The following is a 20,641-nucleotide window of genomic DNA, read 5'->3' on the forward strand; positions in this document are numbered from 1 at the left end:
AAGAAGAAGAAAGAAAGAAACCTTTACATGAGTTTTTAAATCCTATTTTTTTTTTTTTGAGGCGGAGTCTCGCTCTGTCGCCCAGACTGGAGTGCAGTGGCCAGATCTCAGCTCACTGCAAGCTCTGCCTCCCGGGTTTACGCCATTCTCCTGCCTCAGCCTCCCGAGTAGCTGGGACTACAGGCGCCCGCCACCTCGCCTGGCTAGTTTTTGTATTTTTAGTAGAGACGGGGTTTCACCGTGTTAGCCAGGATGGTCTCGATCTCCTGACCTCGTGATCTGCCCGTCTCGGCCTCCCAAAGTGCTGGGATTACAGGCTTGAGCCACCGCGCCCGGCCTAAATCCTATTTTAAAACATAAAAGAAACAAATCCATCGTTGGCCGCACAGCCGCAGCCACCGCCTCCCCACCATGCAGCGAGAGGAGACGCCTGGGTCCTGTTTCGCATGCTCTTGCGCACGCAGATTTGCTGGTCTGCTTAACTGGTGTCCATTCTCACATTATAGGCGTCCAGCTCCTCTGTCAAAAAGCTGCTGCTTTGAATTCCTGCCCGCGCCTCTGCCTCTTCCCTGGGCGCCTCCATGGGTGCCTCCCCGGGTGCCTCCGCTACCACCAAAACCTCCAGCCTCACGGTTTCTAATCATGCCACCTCTGTTTACGCTCTGTGCAGGTGTCTGCTGTGTTTCGATCTGTGATGTGACAAGCTGAATGTTCACGGGGCAGCCAGAGGGGCGCCGTGGTACTGCTTCATGGCTTTCAGGGCGTGTGCCTTCCGCTCAAAGTGCATGTCTGCTGATCCTAAGCGGCGGCCAGAGCGATTAGAGTGCACAGCCGTCTTCTTCAGCGTTCCAGATTCTGCAAAGAGCTCCCGAATATTGGCGCCTGACACTCCAAAATCTAGATTGGACACCAGCAATTTCCCACCCGTCTCCACGCCAGCACCACCGCTGGTCCACAGCTGGGGAGGCCCAGAAGGCAGGGAGTCCCAGGACAGAAGGGGGCAGGAAGCCCTAACCACCCGGTTTTCCTGTCATGCCCCGAGACTAGGTGTCATCCTTCTCCTTGTAGAAATAACTCCTGGGCCAGGCGCGGTGGCTCACGCCTATAATCCCAGCACTTTAGGACACCCAGGCAGGCGGATCACCTGAGGTCGAGAATTCTAGACCACCCTGACCAACATGGGGAAACTCCCTCTCTACTAAAAATATAAAATTTAGCCGGGCATGGTGGCTCACGCCTGTAATCCCAGCACTTTGGGAGGCCGAGGGCGGTGGATCGCCTGAGGTCAGGAGTTCGAGACCAGCCTGGCCAACATGGGGAAACCCTGTCTCTACTAAAAATACAAAAATTAACAGGGCGTGGTGGCAGGTGGCTGTAATCCCAGCTACATGGGAGGCTGAGGCAGGAGAATCGCTTGCACCCACAAGGCAGAGGTTGCGGTGAGCCGAGATCGTGCCATTGTGCTCCAGCCTGGACAGCAAAGAGCAAAACTCTGTCTAAAAAAAAAAATAATAAATTAAAAAAACAAAAAAACAGGCCAGGCGCGGTGGCTCAAGCCTGTAATCCCAGCACTTTGGGAGGCCGAGACGGGCAGATCACGAGGTCAGGAGATCGAGACCATCCTGGCTAACACAGTGAAACCCCGTCTCTACTAAAAAATACAAAAAACTAGCCAGGCGAGGTGGCGGACGCCTGTGGTCCCAGCTACTCGGGAGGCTGAGGCAGGAGAATGGCGTAAACCTGGGAGGCGGAGCTTGCAGTGAGCTGAGATCCGGTCACTGCACTCCAGCCTGGGCGACAGAGCGAGACTCCGTCTCAAAAAAAACAAAACAAAACAAAACAAAACAAAAAAACAAAAAAACAAAAAAAAGATACCTCTTGATTAGGGGCCAAGAAAGGACCAGATTCTGCTAATCCACAAAATCTGGTGGTCAAGAACTTCACTAAAAGAAGAAGTGAAAGGATTTCCTTCCTGAAGGACTTGCACAGCTGGATTGCTTTCCTAAGACCGGAAAACCCTGGAGCCCTGCTTGCGGACACCAGCCCCCTCACCACACTGCCACAAGACACTGACCGCCTGAGGCTGGAGATGGACACGTTCTGCCCACTTATTTCACCCCAGCACTCATGGGGTCAGTTGGAATAGCCAGGAAACGTGTGCATTCGGGGTCCCAAGAGACAGGTGTGTGGGCTGGGCACGGTGGCTCTCCCCTGTAATCCCAGCACTTTGGGAGGCCAAGGTAGGTGGATCACTTGAGGTCAGGAGTTCAAGACCAGCCTGGCCAACATGATGAAACCCTGTCTCTACTAAAAATACAAAAATTAGCCAGGTGTGGTGGGGCACCTACAGTCCCACTACTCAGGAGGCTGAGGCAGGGGAATCACTTGAACCCGGGAGGTGGAGGTTTCAGTGAGCTGAGATCATGCCACTGCACTATAGCCTGGGCAACAGAGTGAGACTCTGTCTCAAAAAAAAAAAGAGAGAGAGAGACAGTGCATGGCAGGAAAACCCTGTGTGATGGAGAGCAGCTGCCGGCTGCTGGAGCCAGGGCCCAGATTCTACCCTTTAGGAGGATATGAATTTGGACAGCACTTTCTTCCTCCATGCACTGGCACTAAGGTGCTTGCTTGCAGCACCTTATTTTACTATTGGGAGACTTGAAAGAGACAGAGTCACAGGATCGCTTTGTTTTTTGAGACAGAGTTTCGCTCTGTCACCCCAGCTGGAGTGCAGCCATGTGATAACAGCTCACTGACAGCCTCAATCTCTCCGGGCTCAATTGATCCTTCCACCTCAACCTTCCAAGTAGCTGGGACTACAGGCACACGCCACCACACCCAGCTCATTTTTGCATTCTTAGTAGAGATGGGGTTTCACCATGTTGGCCAGTCTGGTCTCGAACTCCTGACCTCAAGTGATCCGCTCGCCTTGGGCTCCCAAAGTGCTTGGATTACAGGCGTGAGTCACCACCACAGCCATATTTTGGAGTTCTTGAGAGGTCCACAGCTGAAAAATCTGAACGTGAGATTTTAAAAACTTTATTTGGGTCTTCCTTAATTTCTTTCAACAATGTTTTGTAGTTTTCAGTATGTAATTCTTTCACCTCCTTGGTTAAATTTATTCCTAGTTATTTTATAAGAGATATTGGTATGTATTTTTCTTTTCTTGTGATGTCTTTGTCTGCTTTTGGTATCAGGGTAATACTGTCCTCATAGAATGAGTTGGAAAATATTCTCTCCTCTTCTATGTTTTGGAAGAGTTGGTGAAGAATTGGTGGTTAATCCTTTTTTCTTTTTCTTTTTCTGGGACCGCAGGGGTACTCCACTACGCCTGGCTAATTTTTGCATTTTTAGTAGAGACAGGGTTTCATCATATTGCCTAGGCTGGTCTCAAACTCTTGAGCAAGAAGTCCTCTTTACCTCTGCCTCATGCAGAGGTGCTTTTGCCTCTTTTCTGTTTTGGCTAGTCCTCAATCTGGTCCAAAGTTGGATTCCCGCCCTCTGGAGTTGAGTCCCATGTCCTACCTCAGCTGGATCATAAAGAAAAAAGTCGGGCCGGGCACGGTGGCTCAAGCCTGTAATCCCAGCACTTTGGGAGGCCGAGACGGGCGGATCACGAGGTCAGGAGATCGAGACCATCCTGGCTAACACGGTGAAACCCCATCTCTACTAAAAATACAAAAACTAGCCGGGCGAAGTGGCAGGCGCCTGTAGTCCCAGCTACTCGGGAGGCTGAGGCAGGAGAATGGCGTGAACCCGGAGCGACTTGCAGTGAGCTGAGATCCGGCAGCACTGTCTGGCGACAGAGCGAGACTCCGCCTCAAAAAAAAAAAAAAAAAAAAGAAAAAAGTCATAGTGGCCAGGCGCGATGGCTCACACCTGTAATCCCAGCACTGTGGGAGGCTGAGGCGGGTGGATCACCTGAGGTCAGGAGTTTGAGACCAGCTTGAACAATATGGTGAAACCCCATCTCTACTAAAAATACAAAAATTAGCCTGGCGTGGTGGTGCACGCCTGTAATCCCAGCTACTCGGGAGGCTGAGGCAGGAGAATCGCTTGAACCTGCCAGGCGGGGGTTGCAGTGAGCCAAGATCGTACCATTGCACACCAGCCCGGGCAACAAGAGCAAAACTGTGTCTCAAAAAAAAAAAAAAAAAAAAGTCATAGGAATCTGGAGGAATCCAAGTGCAGACTTCCTTATGCTCTCTCCCTCCCATAAAGGATCACATGGGCTGGCATTATAGGCATGTACCACCATGCTCGGCTAATTTTTGTATTTTTTTTTTTTTTTTGAGACAAGAGTCTCGCTCTGTCACCCAGGATGGAGTGCAGTGGCCGGATCTCAGCTCACTGCAAGCTCCGCCTCCCGGGTTCACGCCATTCTCCTGCCTCAGCCTCCCGAGCAGCTGGGACTACAGGCGCCCGCCACTTCGCCCGGCTAGTTTTTTGTATTTTTAGTAGAGACGAGGTTTCACCGTATTAGCCAGGATGGTCTCGATCTCCTGACCTCGTGATCCGCCCGTCTCGGCCTCCCAAAGTGCTGGGATTACAGGCTTGAGCCCCACGCCCGGCCTAGTTTTTTGTATTTTTAGTAGAGACGAGGTTTCACCGTATTAGCCAGGATGGTCTCGATCTCCTGACCTCGTGATCCGCCCGTCTCGGCCTCCCAAAGTGCTGGGATTACAGGCTTGAGCCACACGCGCCCGGCCTAGTTTTTTGTATTTTTAGTAGAGACGGGGTTTCACCGTGTTAGCCAGGATGGTCTCGATCTCCTGACCTTGTGATCCGCCCGTCTCGGCCTCCCAAAGTGCTGGGATTACAGGCTTGAGCCACCGCGCCTGGCCAATTTTTGTATTTTTAGTAGACATGGGGTTTCACCATGTTGGCCAAGTTGGTCTCAAACTCCTGACCTCATGTGATCTCCCCGCCTTGGCCTCCCACAGTGCCTGGATTACAGGCGTGAGCCACTGCACCCGGCAAACGTTTTTACTTTTGACTTAAATTGTCATATATATTTTAAACAAACTAAGCGTAAAAAGATTGCCTTTCATATTTGCTCATGTTTACTGTTTGTCGTGTCCTTTCTTCTTTCCTGAAGATCTGGGTCTTCTTTTTTTTGAGACAGGGTCTCACTCTGTCACCCAGGCTGGAGTAGGGTGACACAATCATAGCTTTACTACATCCTTGACCTCCCCAGCTCAAGCCATCCTCCCACCTCAGCCTCCAAAGTAGCTGGGATTACAGGCACACACCACCACATCCAACTAATTTTTTAATTTTTTTGTAGAGATGGGGTCTGACTATGTTGCTCAGACTGGCCTCAAACTTCTGGGCTCAAGTGATCCTCCTTCCTTAGCTTCCCAAAGTGTTGGGATTACAGGCGTGAGCCACCATGCCCAGCGAAGTTCTTGACATGACAATGCTGTCCGGCCAGAACACGGGGTGGGGATCACTGCCCATCTTACTGATGGACAAACCAAGGCCTAGAGAGAGTTAGCCACTTCCCCTCTCAACTAGTAAGCAGCAGAACTGGAATCAAAATCTAGGTCTATCAGCTGGGAGCGGTGGCTCCGTCCCGTAATCACAGCACTTTGTGAGGCTGAGGTGGGCAGATTGCTTGAGCTCAGGAGTTCAAGACAAGCCTAGGCAACATGGTGAAACCTGATCTCTACTAAAAATACAAAATATTAGCCAGGTATGGTGGTGTGTGTCTGTATTCCCAGCTACTCAGGAGGCTGAGGTGGGAGGATCGCTTGAGCCCAGGAGATGGAGGCTGCAGTAAGACGAGACAGCAGCACTGCACTCCAGCCTGAGTGACAGAGGAAGACCTTGTATAGAAAGAAAGAGAGAAAGAGAGACAGGAAGGAAGGAAGGAAGGAAGGAAGGAAGGAAGGAAGGAAGGAAGGAAGGAAGGAAGGAGAAAGAAAGAAAGAAGAATCTAGGAATCTAGGTCTATCAACTCTCAGTCCAGCATCTCTCCACGTGTCTCAAGAACTGCAAAATATGGCTGTGTGCAGTAGCTCATGCCTGTAATCCCAGCACTTTGGGAGGCTGAGGCAAGCAGAACTCTTGAGGTCAGGAGTTCGAGACCAGACTGGCCAACATGGTGAAACCCCATCTCTACTAAAAATACAAAAATTAGCCAGGTATGGTGGTGTGCGCCTGTAGTCCCAGCTACTCGGGAGGCTGAGGCATGAGAATTGCTTGGACCTGGGAGGCTGGGAGGGGGAGGTTACAGTGAGCTGAGATAATGCCATTGCATTCCAGCCTGGGCAACAGAGCGAGACCCTGTCTCAAAAAAAAAAAAAAAAAGGAAGGAAGGAAAACAGAAAAGAAAAGAAAGAAATGCAAAATAGTCAGAACTCATGTCACATAGATGTTCTCCAATTGGAGCTGGCACATTCTGGGGACTGTGTTCCTAAGGAGACCATTCCTTGGGAGGAGTCATTCTTTAGGACTGTGGACCATAGTGGCAGAAAGCAGGGAGAGAGACTAGGGCAGGGGAGGCAGGAATCACTAGGCATTTCTCAGACATTCTGGCAGGAATCACTAGGCATTTCTCAGACATTCTGGAGAAGAGGATGAGCAAAGTGGTCTGTCCTGTGCACCTTGCCTTCCTGGCAAGGTTAAAAGCCTTGTGGGGGCAGAGATGCTTTCCGGATGCAGCAGAAGGGTTGGTGTTGAGAATCTTCCTATCTCCCCTCTCAGTGCCTTTGTCTGTCTTGGTGTCTCCTGCCTCCCCCTGGGGCTCCCTAGGGATTCTACCTTCCCCGGGCTTCCAAACTCACTGGGCGACTAACTTTTCAGCTTGTCCAAAGACTTTCTTTGTGGCCTGAGCTGCTGAGCTAATGAACAGAAGCTGATTTCCAGTGGCGTTGGGTGGCTGGGGCATCACCGGTATTTCACTGTTCATTTCTCTGCAATGCTTTGCAGTTTGCAAAGTGCTCCTGTGTGGGGTGGCTGTGGTGGTTCACGCCTGTAATCCCAGCATCTTGGGAGGCCAAGGCAGGCAGATGGCTTAAGCCCGGGGATTCAAGATCCACCTGGGCAACATGGCAAAAACCTCATCTCTTAAAAAAAAAAAAAAAAAGCAAAAATGAGCTGGGCTTGGTGGCGTGTGCCTGTATTCCCAGCTACTTAGAAGGTTGAGGTGAAAGGATCTATTGAGCCCAGAGAGACTGAGGCTGCCAGTGAGCTATTATTATGTGGCAGAGCAAAACCCTGTCTCAAAAAACAAAGTACTCCTGTGACTCTGTCTCATTCAAGCCTCCCAATAGTAAAATAAAGTGTTGCAAGCAAGCACCATTAGTGCCAGTGCGTGGAGGAAGAAAGTGCTGTCCAAATTCATATCCTCCTACAGGGTAGAGTCAGGGCCCTGGCTCCAGCAGCCGGCAGCTGCTGTCCACTGCACAGGGCTTTCCTGTTTTCTGCCAGATGCTCTCTCTCTTCTCTCTCTCTTTTTTTTTTTTTGGAGGCAGAGTCTTACTCTGTTGCCCAGGCTGCAGTGCAGTGGCATGATCTTGGCTCACTGCAACCTCTGCCTCCTGGGTTCAAACGATTCTTGTGCCTCAGCCTCCTGAGTATCTAGGATTACAGGCGCACCACCACGCCTGGCTAATTTTTGTGTTTTTAATAGAGATGGGGTTTCATCATCTTGGCCAGGCTGGTCGTGAACTCCTGACCTCAAGTGATGCACCCGCCTTGGCCTCCCAAAGTGCTGGGATTACAGGCAAGAGCCACCGTGCCCAGCCCACTCACTGTCTCTTGGGATCCCGGATGCATATGTTTCCTGGCTGTTCCAACTGACCCCATGAGTGTTGGGGTCAAATAAGTAGGCAGAGTGTGTCCATCTCTAGCCTCAGACCGTCAGTGTCCTGCGGCAGTGTGGTGAGGGGGTTGGGTCTCTGCGAGCAGGACTCCAGGGTTTTTTGGTTTTAGGGAAGCAATCCAGCTGTGTGGGTCCTTCAGAAAGGAAATCCTTTCACTTCTTCTTTTTTTTTTTTTGAGACGGAGTCTCGCTCTGCCACCCAGGCTGGAGTGCAGTGTCCGGATCTCAGCTCACTGCAAGCTCCGCCTCCCGGGTTTATGCCATTCTCCTGCCTCAGCCTCCTGAGTAGCTGGGACTACAGGCGCCTGCCACATCGCCCGGCTAGTTTTTTGTATTTTTTAGTAGAGACGGGGTTTCACCATGTTAGCCAGGGTGGTCTCTATCTCCTGACCCCGTGATCCGCCCGTCTCGGCCTCCCAAAGTGCTGGGATTACAGGCTTGAGCCATTGTGCCTGGCCCCACTTCTTTTAGTGAAATTCTTTTTTTTTTTTTTTTTTTTTTGAGACGGAGTCTCGCTCTGTCGCCCAGGCTGGAGTGCAGTGGCCGGATCTCAGCTCACTGCAAGCTCCGCCTCCCGGGTTTACGCCATTCTCCTGCCTCAGCCTCCTGAGTAGCTGGGACTACAGTCGCCCGCCACCTTGCCCGGCTAGTTTTTTTTTGTATTTTTTAGTAGAGACGGGGTTTCACCATGTTAGCCAGGATGGTCTCGATCTCCTGACCTCATGATCCGCCCGTCTCGGCCTCCCAAAGTGCTGGGATTACAGGCTTGAGCCGCCGCGCCCGGCCTAGTGAAATTCTTGACCATCGTATTTTGTGGATTAGCAGAATCTGGTCCCTTCTTGGCCTCCAGTCAGGAGGTATTTCTACCTATGAGGAGAGGCATGTCACCTAGTCTCCGGGAGTGACAGGAACACTGGACAGTTAGGGCTTCCGGCCCCCTTTTGTCCTGGAATTCCCTGCCTTCTGGGCCTCCCTAGCTGTGGATCCTCAGCAAGAATCTTGTGCATATGCTTGTAGCTCTTCCTTTCTCCTGCATACATCTGTTTTCAGTGAGCTTCAGGTTAGTCAAGATCCTCCAACCTCCTTCTCAACACCGTTCTTTTTCTTTTTTCTATTTTTCTTTTCTTTTTTTTTGAGATGGAGTCTTGCTCTGTTGCCCAGGCTAGAGTGCAGTGGCATGATCTCAGCTCACTGCAACCTCCGCCTCCTGGGTTCCAGCGATTCTCCTGCCTCAGCCCCCCGAGTAACTAGGATTACAGGTACCCACCAACATGCCCAGCTAATTTTTGTAATTTTTAATAGAGACGGGGTTTCGCCATGTTTGCCAGGCTGGTTTAAAACTCCTGACCTCAGATGATCCACCCGCCTCGGCCTCCCAAAGTGCTGGGATTACAGGCATGCACCACCACACCCGGCTAATTTTTGTATTTTCAGTAGAGACAGGGTTTTACCATGTTGGCCAGGCTGGTCTTGAACTCTGGACCTCAAGTGATCCACCCGCCTCAGCCTCCCAAAGTGCTGGGATTGTAGGAGTGAGCCACCATGCCTGGCCTCAATGTTATTCTCTTCTCTCCTTGTGTCTTTCAGGACTTACAGAGCAGGAGCTCCCTAAGACAATGTCCTGGGCCCCACCTGGCGGTATATCATAGCCAGCTCACACCGACCTGGGAGAGTGGATTGTCAGCATCTCTCCCAACTCTACTTTCAGAGACATCAGTTGGGTAGCTTGAATTCAGCCATGGTGGGAGGGTTTACACCATGGCAATTGGCAAACGCTGCCAATCACACTTGTCCCCACAGAGCCAGTTTGTTAAATATTTGCCAACGTAACCCTGGCTTCACCTTACCTTGGTCAACCAGACCTGCCCAGGTGTTGGCTAATAATCCTTGGTGTTGGTATCAGCCTCTCCCATGTGGCATTCCTGTGTCCCCCTCCCCACCAGGTCAGCCTGGCCTTGGGGGACTGAGCCAGCCAGAAGGTGGCAATTGAGGTCAGACCAGTGTCCCTGAATTGGGAAGGACAAGAGGATATAGATGGAGGATGGATAGCTCTGTGACAGACATCACATGTGCACACACACATACACACACACACACACACACACACCTGGTTTACTTTATGTTTTAATTATTTTAAAAATAATTGATACAGGGTCTCACTCTATTGCCCAGGCTGGAGCACAGTGGTGCAAACATGGCTCACTGCAGCCTCAACCTCCTGGGCTCAAACAACCCTCCTGCCTCAGCCCCCAAGTAGCTGGGACCAAAGGCACGTGCCACCATGCCCTGCCAATTTTTTTTTTTTCTTTGAGATGAAGTCTTGCTCTGTTGCCCAGGCTAGAGTGCAATGGCGAGATCTCTACTCACTGCAACCTCCACCTCCCAGGTTCAAGCGATTCCCTTGCCTCAGCCTCCCAAGAAGCTGGGCTTATAGGTGTATGCCACCATGCCCGGCTAATTTTTTTTCATATTTTTAGTAGAGATGGGGTTTCACCATATTGGCCAGCTGGTCTTGAACTCCTGACCATAGGTGATCCACCCGCTTCGGCCTCCCAAAGTGCTGGGGTTACAGGCATGAGCCACCGTGCCCGGCCCCAGCCAAATTTTTAATTTTTGGTAGAGATGGCATTTCACTGTGTTGCCCAGGCTGGTCTCAAACTCCTGGGCTCAAGCGATTCTCCCACCTCAGCCACCCAAAGTGCTAGGATTATAGCTGTGAGCCACCAGACCTGGCCTGGTTTCCTTTAATACTTGTGGGTTTATTTTAATGGGTATAGGGGAAAACACAGCTAATGCACTAAATCTGTGACTTTTTTTTTTTTTTTTTTTGAGATGCCATCTCCCTCTGTTGCCCAGGCTGGAGTGCAATGGCACAGTCTCGGCTCACTGCAACTTCCGCCTCCTGGGTTCAAGCAATTCCCCTGCCTCAGCCCCCAAGTAGCTGGGACTATAGGCGCCTGCCACCATGCCGGCTAATTTTTGTATTTTTAGTAGAGAGGGGATTCACTATGTTGGCCAGGCTGGTCTGGAACTCCTGACCTTAGGTGATCCACCTATCTTGGCCTCCCAAAGTGCTGGGATTACAGGCATGCACCACCACACCCGGCTAATTTTTGTATTTTCAGTAGAGACAGGGTTTTACCATGTTGGCCAGGCTGGTCTTGAACTCTGGACCTCAAGTGATCCACCCGCCTCAGCCTCCCAAAGTGCTGGGATTGTAGGAGTGAGCCACCATGCCTGGCCTCAATGTTATTCTCTTCTCTCCTTGGTCTTTCAGGACTTACAGAGCAGGAGCTCCCTAAGACAATGTCCTGGGCCCCACCTGGCGGTATATCATAGCCAGCTCACACCGACCTGGGAGAGTGGATTGTCAGCATCTCTTCCCAACTCTACTTTCAGAGACATCAGTTGGGTAGCTTGAATTCAGCCATGGTGGGAGGGTTTACACCATGGCAATTGGCAAACGCTGCCAATCACACTTGTCCCCACAGAGCCAGTTTGTTAAATATTTGCCAACGTAACCCTGGCTTCACCTTACCTTGGTCAACCAGACCTGCCCAGGTGTTGGCTAATAATCCTTGGTGTTGGTATCAGCCTCTCCCATGTGGCATTCCTGTGTCCCCCTCCCCACCAGGTCAGCCTGGCCTTGGGGGACTGAGCCAGCCAGAAGGTGGCAATTGAGGTCAGACCAGTGTCCCTGAATTGGGAAGGACAAGAGGATATAGATGGAGGATGGATAGCTCTGTGACAGACATCACATGTGCACACACACATACACACACACACACACACACACACCTGGTTTACTTTATGTTTTAATTATTTTAAAAATAATTGATACAGGGTCTCACTCTATTGCCCAGGCTGGAGCACAGTGGTGCAAACATGGCTCACTGCAGCCTCAACCTCCTGGGCTCAAACAACCCTCCTGCCTCAGCCTCCCAAGTAGCTGGGACCAAAGGCACGTGCCACCATGCCCTGCCAATTTTTTTTTTTTTCTTTGAGATGAAGTCTTGCTCTGTTGCCCAGGCTAGAGTGCAATGGCGAGATCTCTACTCACTGCAACCTCCACCTCCCAGGTTCAAGCGATTCCCTTGCCTCAGCCTCCCAAGAAGCTGGGCTTATAGGTGTATGCCACCATGCCCGGCTAATTTTTTTTCATATTTTTAGTAGAGATGGGGTTTCACCATATTGGCCAGGCTGGTCTTGAACTCCTGACCATAGGTGATCCACCCGCTTCGGCCTCCCAAAGTGCTGGGGTTACAGGCATGAGCCACCGTGCCGGCCCCAGCCAAATTTTTAATTTTTGGTAGAGATGGCATTTCACTGTGTTGCCCAGGCTGGTCTCAAACTCCTGGGCTCAAGCGATTCTCCCACCTCAGCCACCCAAAGTGCTAGGATTATAGCTGTGAGCCACCAGACTGGCCTGGTTTCCTTTAATACTTGTGGGTTTATTTTAATGGGTATAGGGGAAAACACAGCTAATGCACTAAATCTGTGACTTTTTTTTTTTTTTTTTTGAGATGCCATCTCCCTCTGTTGCCCAGGCTGGAGTGCAATGGCACAGTCTCGGCTCACTGCAACTTCCGCCTCCTGGGTTCAAGCAATTCCCCTGCCTCAGCCCCCAAGTAGCTGGGACTATAGGCGCCTGCCACCATGCCCGGCTAATTTTTGTATTTTTAGTAGAGAGGGGGATTCACTATGTTGGCCAGGCTGGTCTGGAACTCCTGACCTTAGGTGATCCACCTATCTTGGCCTCCCAAAGTGCTGGGATTACAGGTGTGAGCCACCGCGCCTGGCCCTAAATCTGTGATTTTGTGGCTATTTTTGGATGAAGTCCATTTTTACAAAACCGTTAAGTGTACAATAGATTGGGTAGCGGGAAGAAATTGTAAAAAATAAATGAAGGTTATGAGTGAATGGATGAAGTTTGGCTGTTGGCGATGGAGCACTGGTGAAGAATTTTAGGCGGGGGTGACCAGGCTGTTGTGCGTTTTAGGAGGGGCTTTTGTTTTGCAGCTGTGCACGGAACAGAGTGGAGAGACGTGAGTTGGGAGGCGGCAGAACAGGCCAAAAAGGAACAGGTGGATCTGGGAGGTGTTAAATAGGTAAAATCAACAAAATGAGAGGCCTGATTAGGTGTGTGTGTCGGGGAGGGGGGGGGGCGGTGGGAGGGAGTTGTGGGGGAAGCGATGGTGCCTTCCCTGGAGAAGTTTTAAGGAATGATACTACTAGTTGCATTTGGAGCAGGAATGTGAGATATCACATGATAGATATTCCTGCTCCTTGTCCTCAGCCACCCAACCTCACCTCTTCCTTTTTTTAATTTTAATTTTAATTTTTTGAGACAGAGTCGTGCTCTGTCACCCAGGCTGGAGTGCAATGGCACGATCTCGGCTCACTACAACCTCCGGCTCCTGGGTTCAAGTGATTCTCCTGCCTCAGCCTCCCCAGTAGCTGGGATTACAGGTGTATGCCATCATGCCTGGCTAATTTTTGTATTTTTAGTAGAGACAGGGGTTCACCATGTTGGCCAGGATGGTCTCGAACTCCTGACCTCAAGTGATCTGTCCACTTTGGCCTCCCAAAGTGCTGGGATTACAGGTATGAGCCATCATGTCTGGCCTGATCATGGACTCTTATTGGCCGCCTTGCCTCCCTCTTGTCAGAGCAATTAGACAGGACAAAGAAATAAAAGGTATCCAAATCAGAAAGGAAGAAGTTAAGGCCGGGCGCGGTGACTCACGCCTGAAATCCCAGTCACCATGCCCGACCCACCTTTTCCTTTTGCCTTCCAGAAACTCACCTACATCCCACTGTTCACCTGGCTCTCCTGCCCCTGGTCTTCCCTTGGCCTGGAATGCCCTGCTTCCTTTTGCACCTGGGAGCTCCCACCTGTCCTGTTCTGAAGCTTCCCAGATTCCCTATGCAGAGCCCTTTCAACCTGGTAGTCACCTGGCAATAGGAACGAATACCCGTTACTAACTAGTCCTTATCAATATTTACTGTAGGCTGGGAGCTGTGCCTGGACCATGAGGGACAGTCATTCAGTCACTCCTTGTGATACCTAGAGGAGGGACAAGGACTTGTCTCCACTTCCTAATGACAAAGCCAAGGCTGGGGTAGAGCCAGGATCAGAATCCAGGACTAATTGCCTCCAAAGCGTATGTTCTCAATGAGTCTGATTCCTAAATCTTATGCTGTATTGTAATTATTATTGTTATTACTCTGAGACAGGGTCTCACTCTGTCTCCCAGGCTGGAGTGCAGTGGCATGATCATAGCTCACTGCAGCCTCGACCTCCGGGGTTGAGTGATCCTCCCACCTCAGCCTCCTGAGTAGCTGGGACTACAGATGTCTGCCACTGCACCTAGTTAATTTTTGTTGTTGTTGTTTGAGATGGAGTCTCTGTCTTTCTCTCTCTCTCTCTTTTTTTTTTTTTTTTTTGAGACAGAGTCTCGCTCTGTCACCCAGGTTGGAGTGCAGTGGCATGATCTCAGCTCACTGCAAGCTCCGCCTCCCGGGTTCACGCCATTCTTCTGCCTCAGCCTCCCAAGTAGCTGGGACTACAGGAACCTGCCACAACACCCGGCTAATTTTTTGTATTTTTAGTAGACACGGGGTTTCACCGTGTTAGCCAGGATAGTCTCAATCTCCTGACCTCGTGATCCTCCCGCCTCGGCCTCCCAAAGTGCTGGGATTACAGGTGTGAGCCACTGCCCCCAGCCAAGATGGAGTCTCTTTCTGTCACTCAGGTTGGAGTGCAGTGGTGCAATCCCGGCTCACTGCAACCTCTGCCTCCCGGGTTCAAGCAATTCTCCTGCTTCAGGCTCCTGAGTAGCTGGGATTACAGGTGCCCACCACCATGCCCAGCTAATTTTTGTATTTTTAGTAGAGACGAGGATTCACCATGTTGGCCAGGCTGGTCTTGAACTCCGGTTCACACCTGTAATCTCAGCACTTTGGGAAGCCAAGGTGGGAGGATTACTTGGGGTCAGCAGTGCACCTGGCTAATTTTAAATATTTATTTTTTGTAGAGACGGGGTCTTACCATGTTGCTCAGGCTAGCCTTGAACTTCTGGGCTCAAGTAACCTTCCCAAGGTGCTGAGATTACAGGCATCAACCACTATACTCAGGCTCTAATTATTTCCGTGTTGGTTTTTCCAATGGACTCTGAGCGCTTATAACATGAAGTCTGAATACATCCTTCACTGGATCCCAGAATGCCTCGGCTGAATAGGGATCCCTCATCTGAGACTTGAATTTCCTACATGGAGATCTGTCATGGGGTGCTTGCATACCTCCCTTGGTGGGGCTCTTGCTGTCATCCGAGGTGGTCAGATATGTCTCTGGACAGCTTGACCTGCTTCCTTCTCCTTGGGCCTTTAACATCTAAGAGGCAGCCATGACACTGAGACATACAAAAAGATCCTCTCAGCTGGGCACGGTGGCTCACGCCTTTAATCCCAGCACTTCGGGAGGCTGAGACCTGAGGTGGATTGCCTGAGGTCAGGAGTTTTGAGACCGCTCTGGCCTACACGGTGAAACCCCATCTCTATTAAATATGCAAAAAATTAGCCGGGCATGGTGGTGGGCGCCTGTAATCCCAGTTACTCAGGAGACTGAGGCAGGAGAATCGTGTGAACCTGGGAGGCAGAAGTTGCAGTGAGCTGAGATTGCACCACTGCACTCCAGCCTGGGCAACAGAGCGAGACTCTGTGTCCCTTCCCCCCACTCCACCTCCCCCCAAAAAAGATCCTCTTGACTTCTCCGATCTGCAGCATCCCCGTTTACCATCTGGTTAGCAGTGCCCTCGGCTTCAGCTGCTATCTGTGCCTCCTATTCCCGTCCCTGTTGACTGTTGAAAGCCCTCCCATCCAGAGACCAAGGGGCAAGGCACTCCATAGCTGCCACCTGTTTTCCTCCCCAGCCCCATCTGGGACCACACCCTTTCCAGGGCAGAAGTCTGCGTGGACAGAAGTCTGTCTGACAATGGGCTCACTGTGCTCTTCTGACAGGGACCGCCACCCACCCTATACATGGGCGCCCATCAGGGTCTGCCTGTTGCCACAAATCCAACCTCTCAGAAGTCCTTGTGAACCTTGAACTCCTGAATTTCCCAGCCAAGCCAGGTGAGATGCACGGGATGCACCCTTCCCTCCCCAGACGCCCCTCCTCTCGTCCCATTCTTCCTGCCACCCCAGATCGGGTGAGTCAAAGGAAGTCATTTCTGCTGTGCACTTGGCACCAAGTTGTCACCCTGTCACCTCTGGGTAAGTGGCTCCCCTGTGCCCAGTATTCTGGGACTTTGTGTGTGTGTTTGGTAGTGAGGAAGCAGGATACCCCAGGGAGCAGTGACACCCCCCAGTCTGCACGCCTGAATCCAGCCCCCTGCACTCCCCACCCCAGTGCCCATTCATCCTGGCACCCCACTGCCCTCTCCCCCCTGCATCACACCCCAGATGTCCACCTGCTTCCTTTAGGAGGCTGGGACAAGAATGCAAGAAGGAGTTGATGGAGGCTGGGCAAAGATGGTGGCCGTGAGAGTCTAAAGGAAGGGGTGCATTGGAGAGCAGCTCAGAAAGTGAACTCGGCGTGGTGGCATTGGTGCCACTCAGCAGAGCATGCTGCCTGGCACCATGACAAGGGCATAGGTTTCTTCCCAGGAAGATGTAGGACCAGTTCTGCTCTATCATGACTTAGAAGTCTTGAGCAAGTTGTTTAACTCTCTAAACCTCAGTTTTCTTTTTTTTTTTTTTTTTCTTTTTGGAGATTGAGTCTTGCTCTGTCGCCCAGGCTGGGATGCAGTGGCGCAATCTCGGTTCACTGCAACCTCTGCCTACGGGTTCAGGCAATTCTCATGCCTCAGCCTCCAGAGTAGCTGAGATTACAGGCACCCGCTACCATACCTGACTAAGTTTTGTATTTTTAGTAGAGATGGGATTCACCATGTTGGCCAGGCTGGTCTCGAACTCCTGACCTCTGGTGATCTACTGCCTCAGCTGCCCAAAGTGCTAGGATCACAGGCATGAGTCACCATGCCCAGCCTGAACCTCAGTTTCCTTACTGGTGACATGGGGACAATAAGAGGATAAGATGAGTTCAGAGGAGCCATGTGGGGCTTTAGGGGAACAGCTGAAGGGATACTGGTCTAGTTGCATTTGACGGAGTCCCTCACCGAAGCTTGAGGCCTATCCCTCCACCATTCTGGGAGGTGCACAGTCACACCCATCTTTCAGTAAATGAATTAAGCTTCACAGAGGCTAAACACCTTGCCTGGGGCCACCAAGTGAGCATATGGTTGGGACAAGGTTCAAACCCAGGAGTGTCTACCTCTAGGGTCATGCCATCCCTGCACTGGGTCTTGAGCTGGGTGGGGCAGTTGAGGCTGTCTAATCTCCCTGGGCTTCCAGTTCCCAGCCACAAAGTGTGGGGACAGGTGAGACTCTAAAGGGTCTTCCTGTTCTGATTTTTTTTTTTTTTTTTTTGAGAGGAGTCTCGCTCTGTTGCCCAGGCTGGAGTGCAATGGTGCAATCTTGGCTCACCGCAACCGCTGTCTCCTGGTTTTAAGCAATTCTCCTGCCTCAGCCTCCAGAGTAGCTGGAATTACAGGCATGCACCACCACCGGGCTAATTTTGTAGTTTTAGTAGAGACAGGGTTTCTCCATGTTGATCAGGCTAGTCTCGAACTCCTGACCTCAGGTGATCTGCCCGCCTCAGCCTCCCAAAGTGCTGGGATTACAGGCTTGAGCCCCTCCCTTGTTCTGATAATTTATTGGACATCAAGACCTCTCCCTACCTGCCTTGCCTGCCTCGATTATCTACTAGAACCCCTGGTACTCCAAGCCCCACAGCCCCTGTGGACTGTTTTTATCCATGAATGGTCCCCCTAACACATGCACTCAAGTTTGAAACCTAAGTGTTATCCTGGACAGTCCTTCCTTTTCCTCAACCAGTATGGCATCAGAGCTCAGCAAATGCAGTCCTGAGTGATCCTCAAATCCATCCCCTTCTTTCCATCCTAACTGCCTCCACCTCTCCATCCTAGATTTCCTACCACAGCCTTCCCAACAGTTCTGCCACACTACTTACTGCAGCCAGAGTGATTTCTTTAAGGCTCCAACCTGACCAAGTCACCCCTCTGCCTTGACTTCATCTCTGTGGCCTCCAGGGCTTGAAATACCCTTCTGTGCCCAGTTTCCTCCCTGCCAAGCCCCACTCCCCTTGGTCAGCCTAACTCAGCACAAGGGGCATCTCCTCCACGAAGTTTTCTCTGACTTCTGCTCTCCACTGTGGCCTCGGTAGACCTCCATCTGGACACTTATCACCTGTGTCATAATTGCCTCTGTCTCTCAGGGCTAGTGTGAGAGTTCTCCAAGGCAACACCTGTATATAGTTTTTCTTGGTATGTCTTGGATGGGGCATGTGGTATATAGCAGGGTTCAATGAGGTATGTATGGATGTATGGATGTATGTATGGATGGATAGATGGATAGATGGATGAGTGGATGAGTGGATGGATGGATGGGTGGGTGGGTGGTGAGTGGATGGATGGATGGATGGGTGGGTGGGTGGGTGGGTAGATGGATGGATGGATGGATGAATGGATGAATTGATGGATGGATGGATGGATGGATGGATGGATGGATGGATGGATGGGTTGATGGATGGATGAATGGATGGATGGATAGATGGATGGACGGAAGGGTGAATGGATGGATAGATAGGTGAATGGATGGATGGATGGGTGAATGGATGGATGGATGGATGGATGGATGGATTAATGAATGGATGGATGGATAGATGAGTGGATGGGTGGGTGGATGGATGAATGGGTGGGAAGTTGGATGCATGGGTGGGTAGGTGGATGGGTGGATAGGCAGGATGAATGGGTGGATGGATGAATGGATGGATGGATGATGGATAGATGGGTGAATGGATGCGTGGATGGGTGGGTGGGTGAATGGATGGGTGGATGGGTGGGTGGGTGGATGGATGGATGGATGGATGGATGGATGGATGGATGGATAAGTGAGCAGATGAATTAATGGGTAGGTGGATGGATGGATATCTGAAAAGCCTCCCTTGGGGCTGAATTCCTCTAGCTTAAGGCTCTGGTTCCTGCTAGATGGTGAAGACCTGCATGTGCACTGCCGGGCGCAGTGGCTCACGCCTGTAATCCCAGAATTTGGGAGGCTAAGGCAGGCAGATCACCCGAGGTCAGAAGTTCGAGACCAGTCTGGCCAACATAGTGAAACCCCATCTCCACTAAAAGTGCAAAAAAATTAGCCGGTGTGGTGGCATGCACCTGTAATCCCAGCTACTTGGGAGGCAGAGGCAGAGGAATTGCCTGAACCAGGGAGGTGGAGGTTGCAGTGAGCCGAGATTGCGCCATTGCACTACTGTCTGGATGACAGAGCAAGATTCCGTCTGAAAAAAAAAGAAGAAGAAGAAGAAGAAGAGAAGAAAGAAGAAGAAGAAGAAGAAGAAAGAAGAAGAAGAAGAAGAAGAAGAAGAAGAAGAAGAAGTTGTTGTTTACTAAAAGTCCTTACATCCATAACTTTCTAGGATTCTAGAATCACATGAGATCATGGGTAAAAGGTGGCCTCATCCTCCCCACCCCTAACATTTCATAGATGAGGAAATCAAAGCTTGGGAGGAGTGAACAAGTTGCCCACGCTCATACAGCCAGTTTTTAGCAAGTCGGAGACTAAAATATGTCACTACACCATAGCTGCCCATCTATGGGCCTATGGTTTGACCTAAAATTCAGTTTTAGACCTTAATAAGAAGACACAGGATTTTTTTTTCTTTCTCTCTCTGTGTGTATGTGTGTGTGTGTGTGGTCTACTTTTACCTTAATTAGGGCCATCAGATCCAGTGCCCCCCTGCCCCCATCCTCAGGTATTTAAAGTTATTTATTGTCAGAGATGACAGACCCTTTCTTTTATTTATTTATTGAGAGATGGGGTCATGTTATGTTACCCAGGCTAGTCTTGAACTCCTGGGTTCAAGCAATCCTCTTGCTTCAGCCTCCCACAGGCATGCACCACAGTACCTGGCTAATTTTTTGTTTATTTTTTGTAGAGTTGAGGTTTCGCTATGTTGCCCAGGCTGGTCTTGAACACTTGAGCTCAAGCAATCCGCCTGCCTCAGCCTCCCAAACTGCTGGGATTACAGATGTGAGCCGCATCGCCCAGCCTACTTATATATATATATTATGTATTATATATTTGTATATATTATATGTTATATATAATAATATATTATATATTTGTATATATTATATATTATATATAATAATATAGTATATATTATATATTTGTATATAATATTATAAATTATATATATATTATATATATATATTTTTTGAGACGGAATTTCGGTCTCGTTGCCCAGTCTGGAGTGCAATGGCGCGATCTCCACTTACCACAACCTCCGCCTCCCGGGTTCAAGCAGTTCTCGTGCCTCAGCCTCCCGAGTAGCTGGGATTGTAGGCATGCGCCACCACGCCCGGCTAGTTTTGTATTAATAGAGATGGGGTTTCTCCATGTTGGTCAGGCTGATCCCGAACTCCTGACCTCAGGTGATCTACCCGCCTTGGCCTCCCAAAGTGCTGCGTTTACAGGCATGAGCCACCATGCCCAGCCCTCATATTTTTTACCTTAGGGAAATCTTGTATTACTATAATATATATAACTTTATATATACATATAAAGTTCCTTAAAGTCCCTTATTAAAGGGGGTGACCATAACAAAACATTTCAATAAAATGAGAAATGTTCCTTCTTGCATCACCGCTGGTGGTCCTA

At 50.3% G+C, this 20,641-nt stretch overlaps 1 protein-coding gene and 1 pseudogene across 5 annotated transcripts in view; one reads left to right on the forward strand and one right to left on the reverse strand.

Moving 5' to 3' along the window:
* The window catches only part of LOC117072221, a 24,306-nt pseudogene continuing 3,665 nt past the window's right edge, over nucleotides 1-20,641 (reverse strand).
* The window catches only part of CCL24 (C-C motif chemokine ligand 24), a 15,078-nt gene continuing 8,363 nt past the window's right edge, over nucleotides 13,927-20,641 (forward strand). For 2 of the 5 annotated variants that reach the window (XM_033193608.1, XM_033193609.1), the window contains exon 1: nucleotides 15,793-15,961. The gene's annotated coding sequence lies outside the window, so the exon portion shown is untranslated. Of the gene's footprint in view, nucleotides 13,993-15,792; nucleotides 15,962-16,031; nucleotides 16,103-20,641 lie in introns of those variants that run through there. The other 3 variants (XM_033193605.1, XM_033193610.1, XM_033193606.1) reach the window with 3 other exon arrangements.

Source organism: Trachypithecus francoisi, unplaced genomic scaffold, assembly GCF_009764315.1.
Source record: "Trachypithecus francoisi isolate TF-2019V2 unplaced genomic scaffold, Tfra_2.0 Lachesis_group4, whole genome shotgun sequence".
In the NCBI taxonomy this organism is placed as follows: domain Eukaryota; kingdom Metazoa; phylum Chordata; class Mammalia; order Primates; family Cercopithecidae; genus Trachypithecus; species Trachypithecus francoisi.